Source organism: Perognathus longimembris, chromosome 5 (assembly GCF_023159225.1).
Source record: "Perognathus longimembris pacificus isolate PPM17 chromosome 5, ASM2315922v1, whole genome shotgun sequence".
Classification (NCBI taxonomy): Eukaryota; Metazoa; Chordata; class Mammalia; order Rodentia; family Heteromyidae; genus Perognathus; species Perognathus longimembris.
Genome location: NC_063165.1, coordinates 52936051 through 52963570, shown reverse-complemented (window position 1 = coordinate 52963570; position 27520 = coordinate 52936051). Strand labels below are relative to the sequence as shown.

At 40.9% G+C, this 27520-nt stretch overlaps 1 pseudogene; it reads right to left on the bottom strand.

The window, feature by feature from the left end:
* Positions 1 to 2350: 2350 nt before the first annotated feature.
* LOC125351099 overlaps positions 2351 to 27520 on the bottom strand; it is a 64930-nt pseudogene continuing 39760 nt past the window's right edge.

Sequence of the window (27520 nt, the reverse complement as noted above, 5' to 3'; positions counted from 1 at the left end):
CAAATGGCCAGTCTTCCTACCTCAGTCTCCTCCCACCTGCTGGGATAATAAACATTCACCCTACTCATGGCCAGCTTAATCTTTGCTAGTTTCTGTCTTTTGGTGAATCAATCCATTTCATTTAGTAGTTTGAGTCTTTCAAGGTAATCATCCATTTCATCTAAGTTACCAACTTGAGGGCATAGAGTTATTCCTAGTTTCCTTTATTATCCTCTAATGTCCATGGAACAAGCCAATAAGCTCATGTTTGTGTGTTTATTGGTAATTAGTGTCTTTACTCTCTTTTTTTTCTGTTCAGAATGTTTATTTTTGTTAGCTGAGGTTAAAAATAGTTTACCAATGTTTTTAACATTCAAAAGTGTAAGACTCAATATTAAGAATTTATAACAAAAACGGTCCCGCAGTCTTATCTGACATTTGTGTAATAACATACACACTATACAATGGCATCTATCTTTAAATCAAGAGTAGTCTTCCAATCAGACATGAAGCTGGCAGAAGGAACAATGTCATTTTCATTTTCCCACTTCACACAAATTGAGAATTTTTTTCCTTATTAATGTTTGACAGTTCTTCTCTATACAACTTTATATTTTATAACCTTTTCTTGAAATATAAGAAAGATCTCCTTAGTTATATATGCAGCTTATACCTTCTTTTTTTTTTAATTTGGCATTGACTGTTTTAATACAATTGAGTTCATGTGCTAACCATGTATTGTCAATACAAAGCTCCTTTTTTCCAATCTTAGTTGCTAGTATGAACTCTCAGATCACAAAGTACAATTTATAATAATATAGAGACTATAGAAGAAAGGTCTAAAGGTCTAACTAGAAAGGTTTCAAGTAGCTGCCGAACACACACAAAAAAAACACAGTAAAGCAGGAAGAGGGAGTTATACATATGCCACAAAAAAGTTACTGTGGTTAAGATATTAATAGGACCCTAATCACAAAGTGACTGACACCCAGGTGGTGTCAAGAGACAGAGCTGATTTTAGGCACATTTGGTTCAGAATAAAGCCAAATCTCAGGCTTACTAGATCTGTATGACATTTAACCAGAGGACTGAGATAAGCAGAAATCCCAGGGACAGAGTTAGGATTCCATTCTTTGTGGGTCCTTGGTCTAGTGACAGGTCACATGTGCCACTGTGTCCAAGTGACAGAAGTCCCTCCTTTTATACAATTCAGGTAAGGGGGGTTGCCAAATTTGAGGAGGTAGATTTAATTAACTTATGGCTGATATTTCTGATATGATTTTATATATTTACTTATCTATTAGCACAAATTAAATATGTTTGTGCCCCATGGTATACTGCCATAAACAGGATGCACAATTGTTCATGTCTTTTTTTTTTCTTCAAATTTTTATTCTCAAACTGATGTACAGAGAGGTTACAGTTTCATACGTTAGGCATTGGATACATTTCTTGTACTGTTTGTTACCTTGTCCCTCATACCCCCCTTCCTCCTCCCCCTTTCCCTTTCCCCCCATGAGGTGTTCAGTTCACTTACATCAAACAGTTTTGCAAGTATTGCTTTTGTAGTTGTCTTTTTTTACCCTGTGTCTCTCAATTTTGGTATTCCCTTTCAATTTCCTAGTTCTAATACCAGTATACACGGTTTCCAATATACTCAGGTAAGATTACAGAGATAGGGCTGGGGATATGGCCTAGTGGCAAGAGAGCTTGCCACTGAGGCACTGGGTTCGATTCCCCAGCACCACATTTACAGAAAACGGCCAGAAGTGGCGCTGTGGCTCTAGTGGCAGAGTGCTAGCCTTGAGCAAAAGGAAGCCAGGGACAGTGCTCAGGCCCTGAGTTCAAGGCCCAGGACTGGCCAAAAAAAAAAAAAAAAGATTACAGAGATAATGTATATACAATCACAGGAAGGTGCTACAAGAACATCATCAATAATAGAAGCTACAGATACACATGGGACGTTGAAAGTAGTTACAACTGTGATATAACAATTGTTTCTGTAACATGGAGTTCATTGCACTTATCATCATCTTATGTGTTCATAAGGGTATAGCTATTGGGCTCGTGTGACCCTCTGCTATGACTTGCCTAAACCTGTACTAATTATTCCCAATAATAGACTTATACCTTCTTTTTAAAAGTTAATTTTTTAAATATCACAAATTAAGTATTTATCATAATACGTGTCTCTATTATTCACATAATTATATAAGCAATATTCAAGTATAGTTGTGCTTTCAATGTTTACATTACTTTAGGACCTAGTTTTAGCTTTCAATTAGACAGACTATCTACAAAGATTTCCCACAAATTTAATAAATGGAGATAAAATAACCAGAAAATATAAACTGTTATTATAGTTTTTCACCTTTCAGTTTTTGCATTTCCTATCAACCATGTAATTTCCTGTTCTTTAGGGATGGTGTTAGATTATCTTTGTCAAATCAGCACTGTTGTGCTCTCAGCCTGGGAGAGCAGTCAACCATGGGAGGGTCTTTGAACACAGTCTTCACTCTGCCTTATCCGTGGTAGCAATAACATCTGAACATGTTGGTATCTATAATTCCCAGATATTTCAACTGCATGACCACCTTATTAGCTGCTTCCAAGGAAGTGATTAGATTTTTTTTTTTTTTTTTTTTTTTTTTTGGCCAGTCCTGGGCCTTGGACTCAGGGCCTGAGCACTGTCCCTGGCTTCTTCCCGCTCAAGGCTAGCACTCTGCCACTTGAGCCACAGCGCCGCTTCTGGCCATTTTCTGTATATGTGGTGCTGGGGAATCGAACCTAGGGCCTCATGTATCCGAGGCAGGCACTCTTGCCACTAGGCTATATCCCCAGCCCATAGATTTTGGAGCTCTTCTTTACTCACTTCAACAGAATATGGTTTTACTTCACCACTTTCTTTAACATCTAGATGATGGCTTAAAAGTGGCATTTGTAATGTAGAAATCTTGTCACTAGAAAGTGCAAGCTTTAACTGCCAATCAAAATCCTGTAGCTGAGCAGATGAAATATCAACTATTTTTCCTAACAGAGCCTGCTTGAGTTCATCTTTCCTACTCTTCAAGCATTTCATGATAGCTTCTTGATGAAATGAAATTAACCGATTCAACTGCTGAAGTACCTCTTCATCCAATAAACTTTTACCAACTACAACTTTGAAAAACTTGGTAACATCTTCTAGAACAAGTGTTCATTCTGTTGAACTCCAGACGCTATGATAATCCTGGTAAAGTGGATAAGCTTGGCCACAGATGCTATCAATTACTTTGTGAAGAAACTGCAAGCCCCGCTCTGCAGGTAGCTTCTGCAGCCGCGACAAGGCCATCCCGTCTTCCGGCCTCTTTACTCTCTTTTCCTGGTTAATTTCCTCAGAACATTCTTAATTGTCTTAATCTTTTCAGAAAACACCTTCTAGTTTTACTTATTTCTTACGCCATTTTCATTTCCACTGATTTGTGCTAATTCTTATTCTTTGTTTGTGTAGAGGGAGGTTAAATCTCTCTCTGCCTCTCTCTGTGTCTCTTTATCTCTCCCTCTCCCACCTCCCCTCCTTCATCTTCCTCTCCCTCTCCTTTTCCCTTTCCCCTTTCCTCTCCTTCTCCCTGTCTCTCTCTCCCCAGCTTTGTTGGTTCTGGGGCTTGAACTCAGGGCCTGGGCATTGTCCTTGAGCTTTTATGCTCAAGGCATATGCTATATCACTAGGGCTAAGAGTCTCATAGACTTTCCTGCCTAGACTGACTTTGCACTATGACCTTCTGATCTCAGCATTCTGAGTAACTGGGATTACAGGCATATGGCACTAATACCTGGCCAACTCCATCTCTTAAACCGTGTTCCCAGTCTTTTTTTTTTAAGTCTGTTTAGTTTGTTTCCTTCCTTCCTTCCTTCCTTCCTTCCTTCCTTTCTTTCTTTTTTCCTTTCTTTCTTTATTTTGTCAGTTGTGAAGCTTGAACTCAAGGTTTGGGTGCTGTCCCTGAGTCTCTCTATGCTCAAGGCTAGAGCTCTACCACTTGAGCCACTGTGCCACTTCCAGTTTTTGAGTGGTTAATTGGATTTAAGAGTCTCATTGGGATTTTCCTGTCTGGGCTGGCTTCTAATCTCGATCCTCAGATTTCAGCCTCCCTAGTAGGTAGGATTATAGGCATGAGCCAGCACTGGCTTCATGTCATTTCTAAGAGTGTCTAACTAGCTTTTATCTGGGCTGACATAGATCCTGGAATCCTCTTGTCTCTGTCTCCCTGTGGTAGCTGAGATTACAGAGATGTGCCACCATATCTGGTATTTCTATTCTTTTCTTTCACTTACTTTCAGTTGATCTTCTTATGTTAGTTTCCTAAGTCATATGCTCTAATTATTGTGTTTAGATCTTCCTGCATTTCTAATCTATGTAGTAAATACTTAAAATGCCCCCCTAAAAGCACCTCTTTCTCTGTATCCTACAAACAATGATAAACTGTGTTCTTATTTTTATGTAATTAAAAATACTTCAAAATTTCTCTTGAGACCTTTGACTATTGTGTCATTTAGAAGTGTGTTGTTGAATTTCCAAATACATAGCAATTTCCAGGTAACTATTAATAATTTTTTCCTTGTGGTCTAAGAACAGACTTTGGATGATTTTTATTCTCTAGAATGTGTTCAGGTGTATTTTATGGAGCATGGTGTACCTTTGTGGATGTTACAAGCAAGCTTGAAAATAACATGTTTTCTTCTTGGGATAGAGTATTTTAGAAATGTCAATAAAATCAAGTTGACTGATAGTACCATTGAAGTAGACTACATTCTTACTGATTTTCTGCCTGACTCATCTAGCACATCCTGAGGTAGATGAAAATCTCCTCCTACAGTAGCAGATTTTGTCAATTTCTTCTTAAGTGGCATCAATTTTTGAGTCATATACTTTGATTTCTACTGCTTAAGTGCACATTGTTTACAATTGCTGTATCTTATTGGAGAAATGGTCCCTTTATCATCATGCAATATCCCCCTTGATTTCTGAGAGTCTCCATAATCTGAAGTAAGCTATATTTGAAACGGATATAGTGGTTCTGGATTATCTTGATTGCTGTCAGCCTGGTACATGTTTCTTACTGTAGCTAAGTCTTTAAAGTGTGTTTCTTGTAGTCAATATATAGTTGAGTGCTGTTAGGTTATTCAGTCTGTCAGTCTGTCTTTTTTTTTTTTTTTTTGGCCAGTCCTGGGCCTTGGACTCAGGGCCTGAGCACTGTCCCTGGCTTCTTCCCGCTCAAGGCTAGCACTCTGCCACTTGAGCCACAGCGCCGCTTCTGGCCGTTTTCTGCATATGTGGTGCTGGGGAATCGAACCTAGGGCCTCGTGTTTCCGAGGCAGGCACTCTTGCCACTAGGCTATATCCCCAGCCCCTCAGTCTGTCTTTTAATTGGTCTATGTAGATTAGTCACATTTCAAATGATTCTTGTCACAGTTGGATTAATATCTATCGTATTTGTCCAGGTATGCTGATGCATCCCTGTAATTCGCTACTTAGGAAGCAGATAAGAAAGAGGTACAGTTTCAGGCCAACCCAAGCAAAACATTAGTCGCCCTGTCTCAACTGGGGTGTGGTAGTTCATGTATATGGCCACAGCTACTTAGGAAGTAGATGTGAGATCATTTCCATCCCAGGCTAGCCAAGGGAAAAAGTTATCTCAAGATCTTTCTGAAAATAAACTAAAACATACAAGTCCAGAGCCATGGCCCAAGTGGCAAAGCACCTGCTTAAAAAGAAGAAGGTCTTGGCTGGGAATATGGCCTAGTGGCAAGAGTGCCTTCCTCGTATACATGAGGCCCTGGGTTCGATTCCTCAGCACCACATATACAGAAAATGGCCAGAAGTGGTGCTGTGGCTCAAGTGGCAGAGTGCTAGCCTTGAGCAAAAAGAAGCCAGGGACAGTGCTCAGGCCCTGAGTTCACAGCCTAGGACTGGCCAAAAAAAAAAGAAGAAGGTCTTGAGTTTAAATCCCAGTACTGCCAGAAAAAAAAAAAAAACACCACATTCTTGACTATTTTCAATTTACTGCATTTACTTTTTGTTCATTTCCAATTTCTCTGCCTTTTCCCTTTATTGTAATGGCATTTTATAAGATTCTCCTCTCTTACAATATCAACTATCCTTACTAGATTTGGTAGTGGTTGCTCTAGGGTTTTTAGTGTAGATATTAAACTAACATCAGAACATCATCAAGAAGTGCACCACCACTTTATACACCTATGAAAGTAGGTGTAAGCAGGTACCTTACAGGAGAGCATTTCCAATTATCGATACCCCTTTTGATACTGCAATCATTCATTTCACATTTTTCATATGTGATAATCACCCAGTGCAGGATTACTATTACCACTGTAAACAGTGGTTATCTGTTTTATCAGTCAAGGACATGGAAAGAATTTGTTTCATTTTCATTTCTTCTCTCTCTTGTTCTCTCTCTCTCTCTCTCTCTCTCTCTCTCTCTTTCTCTTTCTTCTTCTTTGTGCCAGTTGTGGGACTTGAACTCAGGTCCTTGTTGCTGTTCCTGACCTCCTTTTGCTCAAGGATATCATTCTACCACTTGAGCTACAGCTCCACTTCACTTCTGGCTTTTTGTGGTTAATTGGAGGTAAGAGTCTCACAGACTTTTCATAAACCCAGGCTGGTATCCAATCTCAATTCAGATCTCAGCCTTCTGAATAGCTAGGATTATAGGAGTCCTCCAGTTTAATGCTCTTTATTTCTTTATGTAGATCCAAGTTTCTGGTTTACATCTCCTTTCTTCCTGAAGAATCACTTTTAACATTTCTTCAAAGAAGCTACTGCCAGTAAATTCCCTTCATTGTTGTTTGTGTGAGAAACACACAAGTTGTGCCCATTTTTCTTCATCTTTGAATAATCATTTCACTAGAGATAGAATTCTAGCTTGTGGTTGTGGGTTTTTGTTTTTTGTTGTTGTTGGTTGTTGTTTTTTTTCATTTCTTCCTCCTCCTAATACTAAATATTTCAGTCAATTCTCTTTCTTGTATGATTTCTGAGAAGTCCACTAAAATCCTTATTGTTGTTCCTCTGTAGCTGGCCTTCTCATTTCTTTAAAGATTGCCTATTGTCTTTGGTTTTCTGCTGTTTGAATATGATAAGTACAGATTCTGTTTGTTTGTTTTCTTATTTGCTTGACAGGCTGTGTACTCTCTGAATCTATGTCTTAGTGTCTGACATAAATTTGGGGAAATTTCTGCCATGATGATTTCCTCAGCTCTGTGCTTTTCTCTTGTTTCCCAATTATGCACATTACCTACCTTTTTTTGTAATTGTTCCAGAGTTCAATTTTCTGTTTTATTATCTTTTTCTCTTTACATTCTTGCCCAAGAAGTTTCTATTAACTCATCTTTAATCTCACTATTTTTTTCTCAGTCATGTACAATGTACTGATGGGTCAATCAAAGACATTTTTCATTTGTTTTAGTGGTTTTAAAAAAATCCTTTTGTTTCTTTATTGGTGTTTTACTTCTCAGTTTCCATTATCTATCTGTTTTTTTATATTGTCTCCTTTTTCTATTAGACTCCTTGACATACTGGTCATAATTATTTTAAATCCCCTGTCTGACAGTTCTAACAACTGCATCATATCTAGGTCTGGTGTTTGTTTTTAGATTTGGCTTTTGTTTTTTTACTTTTTCTCATATCTTATTCTTGAAAGCCAGACATGTATAGAATAATAGAAACTGAGATTAAAAGGTCTTTGATTTGAAGTGTTAGTCAATCTGTGCTAAGTGTAATGTTTTCTAGAATTGTAGAGGTCAGAAATTTCACATTTCTATTTTTTCATCTCTTTCTTAGAAAGGATTTGGGTCTTCAAGTCCTCCAACTATAATTCACTGTAATTATACTGGAATCCTTTTGTTACTGTGGCAAAGTGTAGGAAAGCCATGCAGTCTGTGATTCTATGATTAAATTACAGTGTTTAGGTGTCCTGTGTCACTGGGGTTTGGCTTTCATCGCTGTTTCCTAGCTTTCCCACCACTACTGTCCCTTTAGGTAAAATAGGAGCTGGAGTAGAAGGAATGGCTTTCCCTCAATGGGACAAGCTTTGGTGAAGTTCTGTCCAAAGAATAACAGTTCTTCGCTCCAGGGAGTATTCCTTTCATAATGGTACCCATCCTTACCACTGGACAATCATGAAGCCATCTTTCTTGACTTTTGGCCTACCATGAGAAACTGGTGAGGCTCCTTGAGGCAAGAACATCACATGTGTAGAATCTCCTCTGAGACTGCATCCCAAGACCTTCCCACCCTCACACAAGGCCTCCAGCTGTTCATGGTTTCTATCCAGAGCTTGCTCATGACTGAATTAAGTTTCTCCAGATTGCATGCTAGTTGATTCCCATTTGTTCTGCTTCTTGTTATAAGGCTACAAATCACGACTCCTAAGTTCTAATACCAGAAGTCTCCTTCAGCACTTGAAAGATGTCCATCAACTGACCTTTCTGATAGGAAGCCAGTTGTTATTAATTATATGTGTTATTTTTCTCTGGCCACTTTCAAAAGCTTTTTGTATTTAGTTGTCATTTAATATAGACATGATGAAGTACAGTTTTCTATTCTGATGGTGTTTGGGGGTGGGAATTCTCTATACTTCTAGATTATGTAAATTTTTTCATTTTTACCAATTTATGGAAATTTCCAATCAGTGGCCCTTCAAATGTCCTTTCTCTGCCCTTTTTGTAAAATTAATTTTTTGTTTATATGGAACTAATGAACCCAGGGCCTCATGCATGCTAGGCAAGCACTCTACCACTAAGCCACATTCCTAGACCTCTCTGCCCTTCTTGTTTCATCATTTCTAGCTTCTTTTTTTCTGAGGCAACAATTACATGCACTGTAGGCTTTTTCTGATATCATGATAGAATTTCTGAGGGTCTGTTCATTTTGTCCAGTCAGTTTTTACTTCATGATATACAGACTGGATGGTTTCAGGTTTCCAGACTCTTTACTCCTTTCTTGGTTATTTTGTACCACTTCTGTCTTTTTTTATATATTTGTTGTAATGTTCAGTCTTATGTCACATTTAGGAGATTAATTTGGAAGATGAGTTGCATTATTAACTCAATCATTTGTGATTCCTAAGAGAGGGAAACAAATATATGCCTGACTCTAAAAAGAATCTGGCTAGTATCTGACCAGCTTCTGCCCAGGGAGATACGGGAGAGTTGGTAAAGGCTTTCTTTGGGATTAGCTGGCTGGGCCAGGCTCAATCAAGTACATCTCTAAAGCAATGAGGACAATGAAGACCTTTAGGGAGCCAGTTAGGAACCAAGGTCAGCTATACATGCATCCTGGTGTATTCTACCAGTAAAAGAGGTTTGGCTAAGTATGAAATCCTAGAAGGAAGCTAAGGGGAACAGAAGAAACAAAGTTGACCACAATGTTAGCAAGTAGCTAAACAATCATTACTTAATAACTAGTGAATAATTATATTAATAATTGATAAATCAATAATTGAGTGACTCCTGTTGTTAATTCTAATTAATTCTAACTATTGATTAGAATGTTCTCTCAATGTATTTGTCCCAGTTGACATACACAATATATCACAAGAGAAATCTCGATGGAACCATTTTAATTGAACAAACAACATCACCTTAATGGATGATCAAACTTTAATATCATAATGAGACAGACATTATGAAATACAATAATAAGTAATCAATGTAAACTATAGTATCTATTTGCTAATAATGTCAAAAATGCTTACCATAAAGCATTTCATGAGGAAACAATCAGACATTACAATTCTGCAAAATAACTTGCCTGGAAAATGTCAATGTTGTATAAAAAACAAAGTCATGGTGTCTATTTTAGTTTTAAAAATACAAAAGAGGGCTGGGGGTATAGCCTAGTGGCAAGAGTGCCTGCCTCGGATACACGAGGCCCTAGGTTCGATTCCCCAGCACCACATATACAGAAAACGGCCAGAAGCGGCGCTGTGGCTCAAGTGACGGAGTGCTAGCCTTGAGCGGGAAGAAGCCAGGGACAGTGCTCAGGCCCTGAGTCCAAGGCCCAGGACTGGCAAAAAAAAAAAAAAAAAAAAAAAATACAAAAGAGATCTAACAACTGTTATGTAGGACCCCTTTTATGTATATATGCCATTTCTGGGGTTCAGCTCATGGTCTGTTTGCTGCTCAAGGCTGATACTCTACCATTTGAACCATAGCTCCACTTCCAGCTTTTTGGTAGTTAATTGGAGATACGAGTGTCATAAATTTTCCTGCCCAGGCTGGCTTTGAATGTGATCCTCAGATCTCAGTCTCCTGAATAGCTAGGATTATAGGCATGAATCACCAGCACCCAGCAATGTATGATTCTTGATCACATTATAGATACATATTTTTTAATCTAGCTAAAGTAGACTGGAAAACATGAATATGCACAAAATACCTGATAACAGTTTTCTATCAACATCAAATTTCTTCTGAGTATTGTCCTATTGACCTATTCATGAGTAATACCTAATACTTATAGGTGAAAATTTATGTTGCCTAGGATATGAATATATATATATATATATATATACTCAAACAGTTAAACAAAACTAAATGTGGTATTCTCATTGATATACACACCTAAAAACATATAAATTGATGCAAATAATGTATATGCGAGTGTCTTCCTTTGTGTCTGTGTGGAAGAGAGTGTAAATTTGAAAAAAAAATTAATACTTGCTGAGTTTAGCTGAAGAATAAATTTGCTGTTCTAGTCTTGATTTTTCAATTGACACAATACGTTTATGCCCCAAAACACACGTATGAAAAGTGTACATTATTGTATTCTTCTTAGAATTTTTATATAGCATTGAAAACTTTTTCTCCCTGCCAGTACAGTGTCTTGAACTCAAGGCCTTGTGTTCCCTTGGCTCGCTCGCTCGAAGCTGGTGAGCGCTCCCTCAGCTTGATTGCTCACAGTTGGCAGTGTACCACTTGAGCATTGCCTCAAACCTGGCTTTTTGCAGCTGGAGATGAGTCTTAAGAGCTTTTCTTCTCTGGTTGGCTTTCATGTGTGATTCTCTAGATCTGACCTCCTGAGGAGCTAGGATTACAGGTTTAAGGAATTGGTTTAAGGTGAAAAGTTTATAAATAAAAACTGGGGTAAAAGAAAGCGGTGATCAGAGACTCGATTAGGCTAATGTTGCTGTCACCTATTGTTTCTTGGGGGCAGATATCCGAGTGGAAGTAAATTTCTTTGACCTAAATTTTACATTTTTACAAGCCTTTTCCTCAAGCCTCCTACTTGCTAATAAGTAACAAAGAAACATTGGGAAACTTTCCTGCCACAGGCACAGATTTCTCCTTGGGAATGGAGAGAAGTTAAACCTAGAATTGTTCACAGACTTGAAGGTTTCCCTTCCCCACGTCCCTTTCCACCCAACTGCCCTACCTTTGGGAAAGGGCTGGCAAACTTGCAGAGGTCGATCACACAGCTCAAAAGCAAGCCCGAGTCCTTTCTTGTGGAGATATGAATTATTGGAAGTTCTCTCATGGGCTGAGACAATAGGATCTGGGGCCAGCTGGCAAGAAAGGACTCCAAGTAGATCCTCTCCCACCCCTCACCCCCAAATTACCCATGGGACTGGAGAAGCTGGCTATGGAGTTGGAAAATAAAAATATATTAGACCCCCCCTCCTCATGCAAACCCCCCTACTTCACATTGATGGGGGGGGAGCAGGACCCTGGTAGTTTTCTTCCTTCCCCCCTTTAGAAGGCCCCAAACCCCTTTTCAGGATGAGAAAGCTGGAGGATTCTTGGATAAACACAGTGGGAAGTCCAGAGAGAAACAAGACTTCTGTGAACTTGGCTGTGGGGGTGGCTATAGTGATTAGTTTGAACATTACAACCAGATGTAGTCATATTTGTCTTCCAAGCTAGGAAAGCCAGCTTTTGTGTAGCCGTGGTCAAAGGCATTTTCAAAGTCAAACCTGCAAATCATGTGTTCAAGGAAGTGTGCTCAAAGTCTCACTTCTGCTTTCTCCCTCTCCCCAGTTCTGTACACCATCTTCCTCCCAGGTGGGGAAGAGGGAGAAATGCTGACCTGGAGCAATTGAAGAGTCAGGAAAAGGAATCTGAAGAAATTTGCTTTGCGGCAGTGACTTGTTTTCTCCCTCCTGAGTGCCCTCCATCTTCCCTGAATTGCCCTCCCTCAATTAATCAGTGGGTTCCCATAGTGCACAGAAGGCTCTGGTTCTATAGAAAAGTAATTCAGAAAAATTGAAATAATAAAAATGATTCTGACTTGAAATAAGGTCTATCATTTTCATCAAGTGACCCAGGAGAAAAATTAGGCATTTCCCTGAGTAGATTAGGTTTTGCATCAAGTCTCTTTGCCAGAACACATGTTCTAAGTGAAATCACACATACTCAAAGTGAATTTGGAGAGACTAGTTTCATCAGGAAAAGCTGGTAAATTCCTCATAGGCAAGTACTATACTGCTAAAATAACCCAGGATTCAGGAAGTCCACGGAGGCACCGTTGAAGGTGACAAAGGAGTCTTTATTGGAGTGCTAGTGGACTGCAGGCAGCCAATTACAAAGACCTGAAACCACCAAATACACTTAACACAGTTAGACAAACAGGCTAGGGGATATGGGCTAGTGGCAAGAGTGCTTGCCTCCTATACATGAAGCCTTGGGGATTCCCCAGCACCACATGTACAGAAAATGGCCAGAAGTGGTGCTGTGGCTCAAGTGGCAGAGTGCTAGCCTTGAGCAAAAAGAAGTCAGGGGGGCTGGGAATATGGCCTAGTGGCAAGAGTGCTTGCCTCCTACACATGAAGCTCTCAGTTCGATTGCCCAGCACCACATATATGGAAAACGGCCAGAAGGGGCGCTGTGGCTCAGGTGGCAGAGTGCTAGCCTTGAGCCGGAAGAAGCCAGGGACAGTGCTCAGGGCCTGAGTCCAAGGCCCAGGACTGGCAAACAAACAAACAAGCAAACAATACCAACAGACCAATTCAAGTACAATGGAGAGTTAAATTGGGACGCCGTGGTACCTGGACAACAGCCACAGGACAGGAGACAGGACACAAACACGGACATGTAGCATGGTGTAATGACACCTGAGCTGGTCCAGGCCTACATAGGGTCAGGTCATGGGGCAGCATCACAGGAAGCTTCCAGTCCTAGGCACTGGACTGAAAGGTTCAGTAATCTATAGGCCAAGTGTCCATCCCTGTCTTCCCTTCTAGGAATTCAGGCACACCCATCACCTGGATGGCTTCACCTTCTTCCACCATGAAGACAAGATGCCAGACCCTCCCATTCACCATGTTGTCAATATGGTGCCAGCCAGACCCAGTTTCCCTACTTTACTACAAGTAGTTAAGTATTTAACACAAGCCAGGAATTATGCCTTCAAAGTCATTTTCATGGTTTAAGCACCTTTATTACACTGTAAATCTACCTTTCGAATGCAAAATTATAGAATTTGACTCTTAGGAATATCTCCATTGCCTTGTGACTGAAGAGAGTTTAGCAATAACCATGGGAAGAATATCAATTAGAAGTAAAGTATCCTTGAAAAATGTATCCATTTGTGCTGGCACCAAATAGCACCTCTGGTCCTGTGATAATATCATAGTCCAGGTATAGTATCTAGAAATAAATTTCAGCAATGTTCTTGAGACTTGGCTGCACCACAGTTTGGTGGAATAATGGTGGGGAAACATCAAAGGCAGTCCCTTTGCTAACAACTGGGCCTACATTTCAAGAGCTCCTGTCACCTGACCTGCAGACAGGAGCACTACACCAGAAACCTCTTTATGGCAGAGAAAAGCACTAAGAGTTTGTTGTGTCTAAGTCAGGAAGGTATACTAATGTGGATAAGATTAATTCGCAGATAGCCCAGCAACTAATTCTACATCCTTTTTAGAGGAGGTGAAAAATGGCCCCATGAACATACCATATTGCACATTCTCTGAATATTTGAGCTTACTGAACTGGCACTCTTCTCTGGGTTGGGGAGGAAGCTCAACTCACCTCAGTTCTGCCAATACATGAACTCCTGTGACATAAGCCAATGGTACAATGGACTTGTACCAAGTCCCAAACTTAGGAGGACTGGGGCATTTCTAGCCTCTCTGTAACTTGGAGGCAGAGGAAGAGGCATAGAGGAGAAAAGTGGAAAAAAATGGGACAAGGACTAATTGAATGGCAAGGTCATTGTTCTGGTTCAATCATTTCTTCCTGGAAAGAGAGTGTTTTTTTGTGCTTAACCCCATGACCCCAAGTTTCCAAGACATTATTGGCTCCTGGGGATTCTCTGGAACCTGCATATATTATTTACCAGGTTTTCAGGTCCAGGGACAGAAGGATGTGAAAGAAAATTGCTCAAGTGGGACACAAAGAGAAACCAAAGGCAAAGCAAAAGCTTTTAACATGCTGCTCACACAAATCGTCCAGTGAAAATTATAATCAGCTAAACAGATGCCATATTTTTATTGCTTGCTACAAAGTGAAAGAATGTTTCCTGGAGCTTTATTTTATTTAAAAAAATTGTCATTTGGAGAATACATAAATGGGAAAGCAAATGAAAGAAAAAAAATGTAACTAGACGAGTTAATTTAACCTTTTGCAAGCCTATCTTCGACAATGTTCAAATGTATGCAAGATTGTCCTTAAAGTTATCCACCATGAAAAGACCAAGGCTTTCCCAGGAATCGCTCACTGTGCCCCTACAAAGTGTTGGATTGATCAGACCAAATCAGACTGTATTTTAATCTGCTTTGCAATTGTGTGGCTGGTGATTGGTGGTCTGGAAACAAAATCCTGGTAGAGGCCATGTAACCATGGTCAGAGTGCAAAGGTGGGGTAGGGTGAGCCTGAGAACCTCTGTGGTAGACACAACAAAACTGGAGGTGAGCAGGGTCTCACAGCAAGAGGCAGCTCAGCCTGTAATGCTTGATACTCAGAAGGCTGAGATCTAAGAATTGTGGTTCAAAGCCAGCCTGAGCAGAGAAAGTGCTGAGATTTTAATGTCCAATTAACCAGCACAAAGCTAAAGCTTTATGGCTCAAGTGGCAAAGCATTGGCCTTGAGTGAAAAGGCTTAGTGAGAGCACCCAGATCCTAAGTGCAAGCCCCAGTATTGATATAAAGCAAAGAAGAAGAATGAGGACAAGGAAGAGGAAGAAGAAGAGGGAGAGGTGGAGAAGGAGAAGGAAGAGGAGGAGGAGGAAGAAAAGGAGAGAAGGAGAGGAAGGGAAAAGGAGAGAAGGGAAAGAGGAAAAGGGGCATGAGGGAAAGAGAAGGAAAGGGAAACAAGGGAAGAGAAACAGGAGGAAGAAGAGGAGGAAGCACAGTCTAGCCAGAGACCATTCTAAAGGGAAGACCCGATCTGTCTTGATGACCTCTGGGGACACAGGGGCAAATCAGTATTATGTGGCCCTAGAGGAGCACAAAGGGAAACAAGGATTTGTTCCTAAAGAGGAAGCATGTTCTGCCAGGTGCCTCAGGCGGTGGTGAAATTCCTGACCTTGGCATATCTTTAGCACACATGGGGTAGCTATTGCTGGGAAGGTTGTGCAAGGAAGGAGCTGGTGCACTGTGTAGATGGCTGAACCAGGCCAGAGAGTCTACAGTAAGCATTGACTCAGAGATATTTCCCCAAGGAAGGAAATTTTCTAGGAGCAGCATTCTGAGTTCCCAGCAAAGGCACATTCTGAAAAGGTTATTGCACAGAAGTGCTTGTAAGTTCCTGAAGGCAGGGACCTAACTGACTCCATTCTATGTTTCTCTGGTAAAGTATTCTAGAGATAAATGAATGAATGAACAAATAGAGATCTGCTCTGTAAAGAAGATGACAGGGTACTCTGTATCCTGAGCACAGGAGATAAGCAGAGGAATGGTTGGGAAAAGCTAGATCAGTATGTTGGGGCAAGACCAAGTACTTGATAGACTAGTATGGCAAAAACAAACAAACAAAACAAAAAAATCACATGTTCCAACTTTAGCATCGGAAATGGTTAGCTTAGACTCCCAAGTCACCCTTACAGAGTCTCCTCCAAATCTTTGCAAGCCCCTCAAATTTCCCCCTCCTTCCACTCTAAATTCCCTAAGGTTACATCTAAATATCCTCTAGCTCAGGATGATTGAGAAGTCTACTGTGAAATCTTTTCCATACTTAATCCTTTCTGAGACCAATTGATCAACACCATTGTCTATCCAGCATCCCAGAACTGTGGCAACATAATGATACACAACATTTGATGGTCTCTATCTTGACTACAGAGTTGTTGATCCAAAGCAGGTTCTTTGCTAGGAGTTGTACTTCCCAGCCTCCCTTGCAACCAGGTAAGAATGCAGAACTAACTTTCACCAAGGTGATGATAGAACCTGTGTGCTTCACTAATGTACTGTCATGATTAAGAAGTACGTCTTCTCCATTCTCTCTCTCTCTCTTTTTATCAACTGAATGAAAGGAAAACTCCTCCTTCCTTCAGATGATGAATGAAGAGGATGTGGGGCTCTAGCAGAGGAAGAAATAAAGCAAACAGTCTGGATGTAATAGAGGACACTATTTAAAGAGGATAAGTGAAGATACTTCAAAAGAGTGCTTCAAAGAGACCTGGTTCAAGGGCAAGGTATTCAGGCTAAAGTTTCAATAAAATTCAAGGTTTCCATGAAATGGAACTCAGGTGTTGTCTTATAGGTAGGGAACACATTGCTCAGATAGTTATAGAATCCTCTATATCAGACACATGTCTGCATCAATGGGTTAAAGGGACCCAAAGTTTAACCCTCAAGACTCCCAGCTCCAGGTACATAATAGCGGTCTGATGTTCTGATCCCTTCCTAGAGCTGCTGCTGCTCTTCTGGAAACATAGTATGGGTTTGTACATTGCCTCTGCGGGACTCATGGGTTCACTCCTGGGTTGTGTTTTTGTAATATGACATAACCAACTTGTAAACTGCCAGATCAAGAAATCTGGCTTAAGACAGCACTTTTGCTTGGTTTCTTTTTCTACCACAATCCCTCTAAATGATCTGAAGTCTTCTATGTCTGGTCTTCATGTCTCTCACTTTGAAAGGGATACTAGATACATCTAGCCTGGGAAGGACCTTCAAGATGATGCCCAGCCCTCATTCATTCCACTCTGTCACCATATGGTGACAATCACTTGCTCTTTCTTTCTCTCTATAAGCACGTAGGCCATGTGGTTTCTCACATCTACCTTATAGGACTAGCCCATTTGTCACTAGTCAAAGTGGCTCATGAGCTTTTTCCATGGATATCTTCTCCACACTAAAACTTTGTCAAGGTCAATGGATTCTTTCCTGTTTTCTGAGGAGTCAAACTCCTCTTTTCATTGCACGGCTCTTTTGTGGGCAGACTTTGTTGTTTCAGCCTGTGCTCTGAGGGAAGTCTTTGGCTTTCATCTCTGTACTACTGATTAGATTCAGGAAAAAAAAAAGTCTTATTTCATTCTTTCAGAAAGGAAGTTGTCCCTGATTTGAGAAAAGCCCCTTAACCGAGTTCCCCTGGCTTCAGCCTCTGAGTGAGAAGGAAAAAAAGGAAATTTCCACTTTGTGTGTTCTGTTCATTCTGCTCTTATTTGTTAAGTGTAACATGGCTTGTATAGTTCATCTGAAAGTTCTTGGAAAAATCTGTACTCATGGACTCAGTGGGAAAGAGAAGTAAATGCTTCCACTGTGACGAGGCCAGTGACCCATTCCACAGTGGCTATTTCCTCCACAATGGCATTAGGGAAGCAGATATGAAGTCTGTATGACCTTATGACCCCCAGAGAAAATTGTAACTAATCTATGGATAAAAGATCGATCTGAAAATACTCTAAAGTAATATGTCTGCTTATAGATGTTACTTTTTTTCTTTTTTTTTATTGTCAAGGTGATGTACAGAGGGGTTACAGGTTACAGTCACATACATAAGGCAGTGAGTACATTTCTTATCAAATTTGTTACCTCCTCCCTCCTTTTTCTCCCACCTTCCCCTCTCCCCAGTTCTCCCCCCCCCCAGTTGTACAGTTGGTTTACAGCATATTGTCTTATAAGTATTGCTGTTGTGTTGGTTCACCTTTTATTCTATGTCTCTCCATTTTGATGTTCCCCTTCCCCTTCCTAGTTTGAATAAATGTATATACAATACCCAGGATACCAATATCAAATACAGTGACAACAAGAATAAAACCCTAGGGAAGAAAAACAAAAGAAAAAGGTATAATTTCACATAGTACATTGAAAATAACAACAATGATAAACCACTTATTTCCATTTCACTTAGCATCATCTTTTGTGATCATATGTACATAGCTATTGAGCTATTGAGAGCATCTGCTAGGACTATCTTAGACATGTACTTATTATTACCAATGAGGGAAACCACAGAGTCTATGTTTTCTTGGATCTGGCTCACTTCACTTAGTAGGATTTTCCCAAGATTTTCCATTTCCTTAATAATGGAGCAATGTCATTCTTTCTGATAGAAGCATAGAATTCCATTGGATATATATACCACAATTTCTTGATCCAGTCATCGACTGAGGGATGTCTGGGTTGGTTCCATAGTTTACCTATGGTAAATAGTGCTGCAATGAACATGGCTGTGCTGGTAGCTTTTGTATGGTCTTGCTTGTGATCCTTCAGGTAGATGATCAAAAGTGGGGTAGCAGTCAGGATTGGGAAGGAAGATGGCGCCGCCACAGTAGGGAGGCACCCCGACTTGCTCCAACTGAATAGCGAGCTGGGAACTCCAGCACCCAAGACCCCATCAAGAACCCAGCAAAACCAGCAGCCAGAAGCAGTGGAGAAACGGAGGAAACAAAAAGGAGAAAAAAAGAAGAGCCTAAAACCTGCATGGAGCCGGAAAACTCCAGGGCACCCTCCCCCCACCACCCGACCCTGGCCCGAACAGGGCCAGGCTGGGAAAGGGGACCTGGCGAATGGCAGACCAACTGCCGAAAACTCACAATGGGAGCACAGAGTCCAGACAGCAGGACTCGACGGACCACAGGGAGATCACAGACCAAGACACACAGCAACAGCGGCGACGGGAAGTTCGGGTCCACACGGCCGGGAACGGATGTGAGCGGCGGGGAAACCAAGCGGTGCAGAAGGGGAGAGCTGGGGACGCCACCATGACCTTTCGCCACACCACACTTCTCCACACTCGAAGGACCAACAGCGGCACGGGACACACACACAATCTAGGACCAGTGGGTTCCCCAATACCCCCTCCCCCAAAGAGAGACCAGCTATCAGAGACCCAAACCATACAAAGAAGCTACAACTCCCTCCCTCTCCCTCCCCACCCCGAGGGAACAAAGAACCCCCAAATCAGGCTGAAGGTCCCATCAGGCCCTGGGAAGACACAGGAGCTAAAAGGGGAAGGGCGGAGCAGTGCCAAGGCCACAGAGGAGCTTGAACTGGCCGCACCGGCCCCGCCCCTGTCCCAACAAGGGCCCGGGGACTGCAGGAAGTGCAAGCCCCACCCGAGGCACCTGCTCCTTGTGGACTATTTCAACTAAAGTCACAGGTGCTGGTCAGCAATACCAGCCCATCAGAGACACCTGGGCCTGATCACGCGCCCTCCTCGCAGCTGAGGCACAGTCTGAGGGCGCTAACCTGCGCCCAGGCAGTTGTTCCCACTAGGCTCCACACATACCGTCCCCCACAGCAGACTCGCAGGAGGGCGCAAGCACAACCCAACAACTGGGGGCTCACTTGGGTAGACGTACCCCGCTCAGGTGGGTGGGGCCACAGTGGCAGCGCCCGTTGTAGTGGGCGCACAGCGCACAGGGGGGCAGGCCCCCTGGAGACACCGCCCGCTCAGGTAGGCGCAACTGCACAGGAGGGCAGAGCTCTTCCTCAGCCGTGCCCACTCAGTTTGGCGCATTTCACACAAGTGGGTGGGCTGCCCCTCAACACCGGCCCGGAGCGGTCCACACAGGAGGGCGAACCACCTGAGAGGTGAGCTCCTCTGACCAAGATACAGAGTGGGAAAAAAGAACCAAAGAAGAGATAAGCCTCCACGCCACACTGAATCAGCGACCAGCAAAACCCCACCACGGGCACACTAGGGTCAGCACAACACAGCGGCAGGACACTGTCCTGCAGAGAAAGACACAGAACCTACCAGCCCCCAAGTGCAGGGAGAGTGACCACCTCAGCAACAACCGAGAAGGTCACGCTCACCCATTGGGAAGCAAGGTTCAACAGCCAAACCCAAACCCAGAGCCAGGACACCAGGACACAAGGCTCCCACAGACGAACCAGCGGGAACCAGCACAAAGCCAAACCAGGGAAGCCACCCACAGATTTCCAGATGTGCAAATCACAAAGAAATATAACACAGTTCATCAAAGGGCAAGCCAACTCACCAGCTCCAAAAAGCAGCACGACTGAAGAGGAGATGGAGAATAAAAAAGCAAATGAGGCCATGTTAACAGAAATGATGGAAAGCGTCAGAAATGAAATCAGAAAACGATTCCAGGAGTTTAGAGTGGAAGTCTTGAAGGACATCCAGGAAGCCAGGAAAGAAATGTAAGCAAAAATGGATACAATGCAAACCTTCTTTAAGGAAGACCTTAACATCATGAGAAGTGAAATGCATGAAAAAATAGATTTAAAATGCAACTCTTTAAAGGAAGAAATTTCCACGATCAGAGCTGATCTGGCAACCATAAATAGCTCTCTGACATCCATAAACTCCGCAATTGAATCCACAGCACAAAGAATTGACCATATGGAATCCAGAATCTCTCTCTTGGACGATGATGCAGCCGAGAAGAACCAGAAAATTACCACACTACAAGAAACAGTGAAGCTTCAGGGCAGACTAATCCAGGAGCTAGTGGACAAAGACAAGAGATATAATCTGCGCATAATTGGAATAGAAGAAGGAGCCGAATACCAGAGCAGAGGGCTTCATCATATTTTCAATAAAGTTATTGCAGAAAACTTCCCCAATCTCACAAGGGACCCCATCCAGGTAACCGAGGCCTATAGGACACCTGGCAGGCCAGACCCCAGAAAAGCTATGCCAAGGCACATAATATTCAAGACTTCAGATCTCAAGGATAAAGAGCAAATTTTAAATACAGCCAAAGCGAAGAAAGAAATTTACTACAATGGGAAGAGGATCCGAATAACAGCAGACCTCTCCACACAAACCTACCACGCGTGAAGAGAATGGAAGAACACCATCCAAGTTCTACAAGCCAACAACATGCAACCTAGGATAAAATATCCATCGAAGTTGGAGTTCACATTCGAGGGGAAAACCAAATCTTTCCATAGTAAAGAGGATCTAAAGGAGTATGTGAATAAAAAACCAGCCCTACAGCGAATTCTAAGAGGGGAATCCCACCCAACAGAAATAGTACAGGACACACAGACAGAAACAGAAAGAAACTACAATAGTCAGAGCCCAACAGAAAGAGCAGCTCACTAAAGACAGGAAAAAAAAAAAAAAAAGAGGAAAAACAGCCCAACAAGAAAATGGAAGGAGCAAAAACACTCTTATCCTTGATCTCTTTGAATATAAATAGTATAAACTCTCCAATAAAGAGGAGCAGACTGGCAGAATGGATCCACAAACAAAAAGTTGCCATCTGCTGTCTACAAGAGACCCACCTTACAGCAAGGGACAAAAACAGGCTCCAAATGAAAGGATGGAGCAAGATCTTCCAAGCAAATGCACCTACCAAAATGGCAGGTGTAGCCATCCTGATCTCAGACAAGCTGGACTTCTCATTAAAATCAACTCAAAAAGACAAAGAAGGACACTACATTTTAATACAAGGGAAAATCCAGAATCAAGACATCATGGTGATAAATGTATACTCACCGAACAAAAGAGGACCTACATATGTCAATCAAATTCTCACAAAACTACAGAACAAGATAGACCCAAACACAATCATAGTGGGAGACTTTAATACCCCACTCTCTCCAAGAGACAGATCCAACACCCAGAGGATCAGCAAGGGAGCTGAAGACCTAAGTAACACCATATCCCAAATGGATCTGACAGATCTATACAGAATCTTCCACCTTACAGAGACCCAATACACCTTCTTCTCAGCAGCCCATGGATCATACTACAAAATAGACCATGTCATAACTCACACAAAGAACCTCAGCAAATACAAAAGTATTGACGTCATCCCATGTATTATATCTGACCATTGTGGATTAAAGGTAACCCTCAATAACAACGGTTACCACAGAGGCTATACACATTCTTGGAGGCTAAACCACACACTGTTATCCAACACTTGGGCCACAGACCAAATTATAGATGAAATCAATGAATTCATAAGCCACAATGACAATGAAAATACATCACAAAGAAACATATGGGACACCACTAAGGCAGTACTGAGGGGCAAGATCATTGCCCTCAGCACTCACATTAAAAGAATGGAAGCAGAGCAGGTGAATAACCTCACGATGAAACTAAAAAAACTGGAGAAGCAAGAAATGATCAAATCTAAAATGACTAGGAGGAGAAAGATCACAAAGATTGAAGAAGAGATAAATCTGATTGAAAATAGAAAGACCATTCAACAAATAAATAAGACAAAAGCTGGTTCTTTGAGAAAATAAATAAAATTGACAGACCCCTCTCAAGACTTACAAAAAAAAGAAGAGAAGAGACTCATATACGTAAAATCAGGGACTCCACCGGAAAAATTACAAGTACACACAATATTCAAACAATCATAAGGAGCTATTTCCAGAACCTCTACTCAGTAAAAAACAATAATTTTACAGAAATGGATCAATTCTTAGAGAAGTATAAACTACCCAAACTGAACCAAGAAGAAATAAATCAACTAAATAAATCAATAACTTACAGTGAGATACAGGGGGTAATCAAGAACCTGCTAACAAAGAAAAGCCCAGGCCCAGATGGATTCACCAACAAATTCTATAAAACCTTTAGTGAGGAGCTAATACCAATACTCCTCTAACTCTTCTGCGAAATAGAAACAGAGGGAGAAATCCCAAACTCATTCCATGAAGCTAATATCATACTCATTCCCAAACCAGGCAAAGACCCAACAGAAAAAAGAGAACTACAGACCAATATCACTAATGAACACAGACGCAAAGCTCCTCAATAAAATATTAGCTAACAGGATCCAGAAACTGATCGAGAAAATTATACATCATGACCAAGTAGGATTCATCCCACAGTCACAAGGATGGTTCAATATCCGTAAATCAATCAATGTAATTCACATCAACAGAACTAAAATCAAGAAGCACATTGTTATCTCAGCCGATGCCCAAAAAGCCTTTGACAAAATACAACATCCATACTTATTAAAAGCTCTGGAGAGAACAGGAATAGATGGAACATTCCTCAAAACAATAAAAGCCATATACAGCAGACCAACTGCTAACATCATATTACATGGAGAGAAACTTACATTCCCCCTAAACTCAGGAATAAGACAAGGATGCCCATTCTCCCCACTTCTTTTCAACATAGTGCTGGAATCCCTAGCCATAGCAATAAGGCAAGAGGAGAACATCAAAGGGATCCACATCTGCAAGGAAGAAATCAAGTTATCCCTATTCGCAGATGACATGATCTTATATCTGAAGGACCCAAAAAACTCAGTCCCCAAACTCCTACACCTAATAAACCATTTTGGCAAAGTAGCAGGATACAAAATCAATCCACAAAAGACAGCAGCTTTTCTGTACACCAGCAATGTACAAACAGAAAAGGAAATTATGGAAACAATTCCATTTACAGTAGCCAAAAAAATAATAATAATAAAGTACCTAGGGATCAACTTAACCAAGGATGTGACGGACCTATTTAATGAGAACTATAAAAATCTAATAAGGGAAATCAAAGAAGACACAAGGAGATGGAAAGACCTCCCATGCTCATGGGTAGGCAGAATCAATATAGTGAAAATGGCCATATTGCCCAAATTGTTATACAAATTCAATGCAATCCCTATCAAAATCCCAGTCACATTCTTCACTGAAATAGAGAGAGCAATCCATAAATTCATATGGAACAGCAAAAGACCTAGAATAGCCAAAGCAATTCTAGGCAAAAAAAAGCAGTGCAGGAGGTATCACAATACCAGACTTCAAGCTCTACTACAGGGCCATCATAACAAAAACAGCCTGGTATTGGTATAAAAACAGATAGGAAGACCAAAGGATTAGAATTGAAGATCCAGAAATAAAACCGCACTCTTACAGTCAGCTGATATTTGACAAAGGAGCTAAAGACATACAATGGAATAAACATAGCCTCTTCAACTACTGGTGCTGGGAGAACTGGCAGCCATATGCAGAAAACTCAAAGTAGACCCAAGCCTATCACCATGCACCAAGATCAACTCAAAATGGATCAAGGACCTCAATATCAGACCTGAATCCTTGAAACTACTGAAGGACAGAGTAGGAAAGACGCTAGAACTTATAGGCACAGGAAGGAACTTCCTGAATATAGTCCCAGGGGCACAACAAATAGGGGAGAGACTCGACAAATGGGACTACTACAAATTAAAAATTTTCTGCACAGCTAAGGACATAGTCACCAAAACAGAAAGACAGCCAACCATATGGGAAAAGATCTTTACCAGCACAGCAACAGACAAAGGCCTAATATCTGTCATCTACAGAGAACTCAAAAAACTAAGCCCCTCCAAGCCCAATAAACCAATTAGGAAATGGGCAAAGGAGCTAAAGAGAGACTTCACAAGAGAAGAAATAAAAATGGCAAAGAAACATATGAGGAAATGTTCACCATCCCTGGAAGTAAAGGAAATGCAAATAAAAACAACCCTGAGATACCACCTCACTCCAGTTAGAATGGCCTATACTCTGAACTCAGGCAACAACAAATGCTGGAGGGGGTGCGGGGAAAGAGGAACCCTTCTCCATTGTTGGTGAGAGTGCAAATTAGTACAACCACTTTGGAGAACAGTATGGGGGTTTCTCAAAAAGCTCAACATAGACCTACCCTATGACCCAGCCATACCACTCCTAGGCATCTATCCTGAACAACAGGTCCCAAGATATCAAAAAGACATTTGTACTTCCATGTTTATCACGGCACAATTCACAATAGCCAAAATATGGAAACAACCCAGATGCCCCTCCACAGATGAATGGATCCAAAAAATATGGTACCTATACACAATGGAATACTACATAGCGATTAGAAATGGTGAAATATTGGTATTCGCAGGGAAATGGTCAGAACTTGAACAAATAATGTTGAGCGAGACAAGCCTAGAACACAGAAAACAAAGGGGCATGATCTCCCTGATATACGACTGTTAAAAAAGGTTGACGGAGAGACAGTAGAGACCAGGTCTGTGAAACCAACAACTGCTTGTCAAATGGTATTTCCCACAGGATTGGGGCAGCGACCCAACAGTATGTAACTAAAACCAAACAACTACTCAACATATAAAGGTCAAAAATTGACCTCTCAGTGGAATACAACAGCCCAAAAGCTATGTATGTACGTTCATATAAGACTACTGTCGACATATTGTCTAATACCGACATTACATTTAAAGCCCTAGGCAAAATTTCTTGGGCTTGGCCACGTGGATACTGTATATGTTCTTGATACATTGTGTATTGTATATATGTCTACCTGACCTAGGGAAGGGAAAGAAAAACAGGGTGTAAGACATCACAAGAAATGTACACACTGCCCTACTATGTAACTGTACCCTTTTTGCACAACAACTTGTCAAAAAAATTGTGTTCAATTAATAAATAAATTAAAATTTTTAAAAAGTGGGGTAGCTAGGTCATAGGGGAGCTCTATGTTTATCCTTTTGAGGAACCTCTACACTGCTTTCCAGAGTGGTTGAACAAGTTTACACTCCCACCAACAGTGAAAGATTTCCTTTTGGCCATCACCACAAGCATCTGTTGTTATTAGCTTTCTTGACAATGGCCATTCTTACTTGGGTGAGGTGGAATCTCAATGTTGTTTTGATTTGCATTTCTTTTATGGCTGATGATGTTGAACACTTCTTCATGTGTCTCTTGGCCATTCTCATTTCCTCTTCAGAGAATTCTCTCTTTAAGTTTTTATCCTACTTATTAAGGGGGCAGTTGTTTCTTTGAGGATTTACTTTAGGGGAATTTAATTTTTTGAGTTCTAGGTATATTTTAGATATGAGGCCCTGTTTGTTGTATGGCCAGTGAAGATCTTCTCCCAATCTGAAGGCTTTCTATTTGTCTTGCAAGCTATGTCTTTTACCATGCAGCTCTGCAGTTTCATGCAATCCCATTTGTCCAAGATTTCTTTGATTTGTTGTGTTTCTGTGCCTTTATTAAGAAAGTTTTGACCTGTGCCAAGGAGCCCTAGTATTTATTCTATTCCTTCCTGCAATGTTTTCAAGGTATCTGCATTTACCTCAAGGTCTTTGATCCATTTGGAATTGATTCTGATGCAGGGTGATATATGAAGATCTAGTTTTAGTTTGTTACAGGTGTTAAATTAGTTTTGCCAGCACCATTTGTTGAAGAGGCTATCTTTCTTCCATCTTATTTTTTTTAGTTCCTTTATCAAAGATTAGGTGGCTATAGGTCTGTGGATTCATTTCTGGGTCTTCAGTTCTATTTCACTGGTCCTCAGGCCTGTTCTTGTGCCAATACCAAGCTGTTTTTATTACTATCATGTTGTACTAGAGCTTGAAGTTTGGTATTGATATTCCTCCAGCACTATCTTCATGTGAAGTATTGTTTTTGCTATCTGGAGTCTTTTATTTTTCCATATAAAATTTTGGATTGCTTCCTCTATTTCATTAAAGAATTGTGTTGGGATATTGATGGGTATTGCATTGAATTTATAGATAGCCTTTGGCATTATTGCCATTTGCCTGATGTTAATCCTCCCAATCCAGGAGCATGGGAGGTTTTCTACTTCCTTAGTTCTGCTTTAATTTCCTTTTTCAGGTTTTTAAAGTTTTCATCATAGAGGTCTTTCACTTCTTTGGTTAAGGTTATTCCTAAGTAGTTTTTTTAAAGCTATTGCAGGAGTTGCTTTTTTATTTCAGCCCCACTCTTCACATAGTTGGCATACAGAAAAGCCATTGATTTTTGAGGATTAATTTTATATCTTGCTATTTTGCCAAAGTTTGTATCTGCTCAAGTAACTTGGGAGTAGAGTCTATGGGGTTCTTTAAATACAGGATCATGTCATCTGCAAAGAGGGTCAGTTTTACTTCATCTTTCCCTGTCGGGATCTCTTTTATATTTGTCTCTTGCCTTATTGCTCTAGCTAGGAATTCTACTACTATGTTGAAGAGGAGTAGAGAGAGAGGAAATCCTTGTCTCACTCCTGATTTTAAAGGAAATGGCTTTAACTTTCTGCCATTAAGTATAATGCTAGTTGTAAGTTTGTAATACATAGCCTTTATTATATTCAGGAATGTTCCATGGATTCCTAGCTTCTCCAGAGTTTTCATCATAAAGGTGTTGGATTTTGTCAAATACTTTTTCTGCATCTTGGGAAATGATAATGTGGTTCTTGTCCT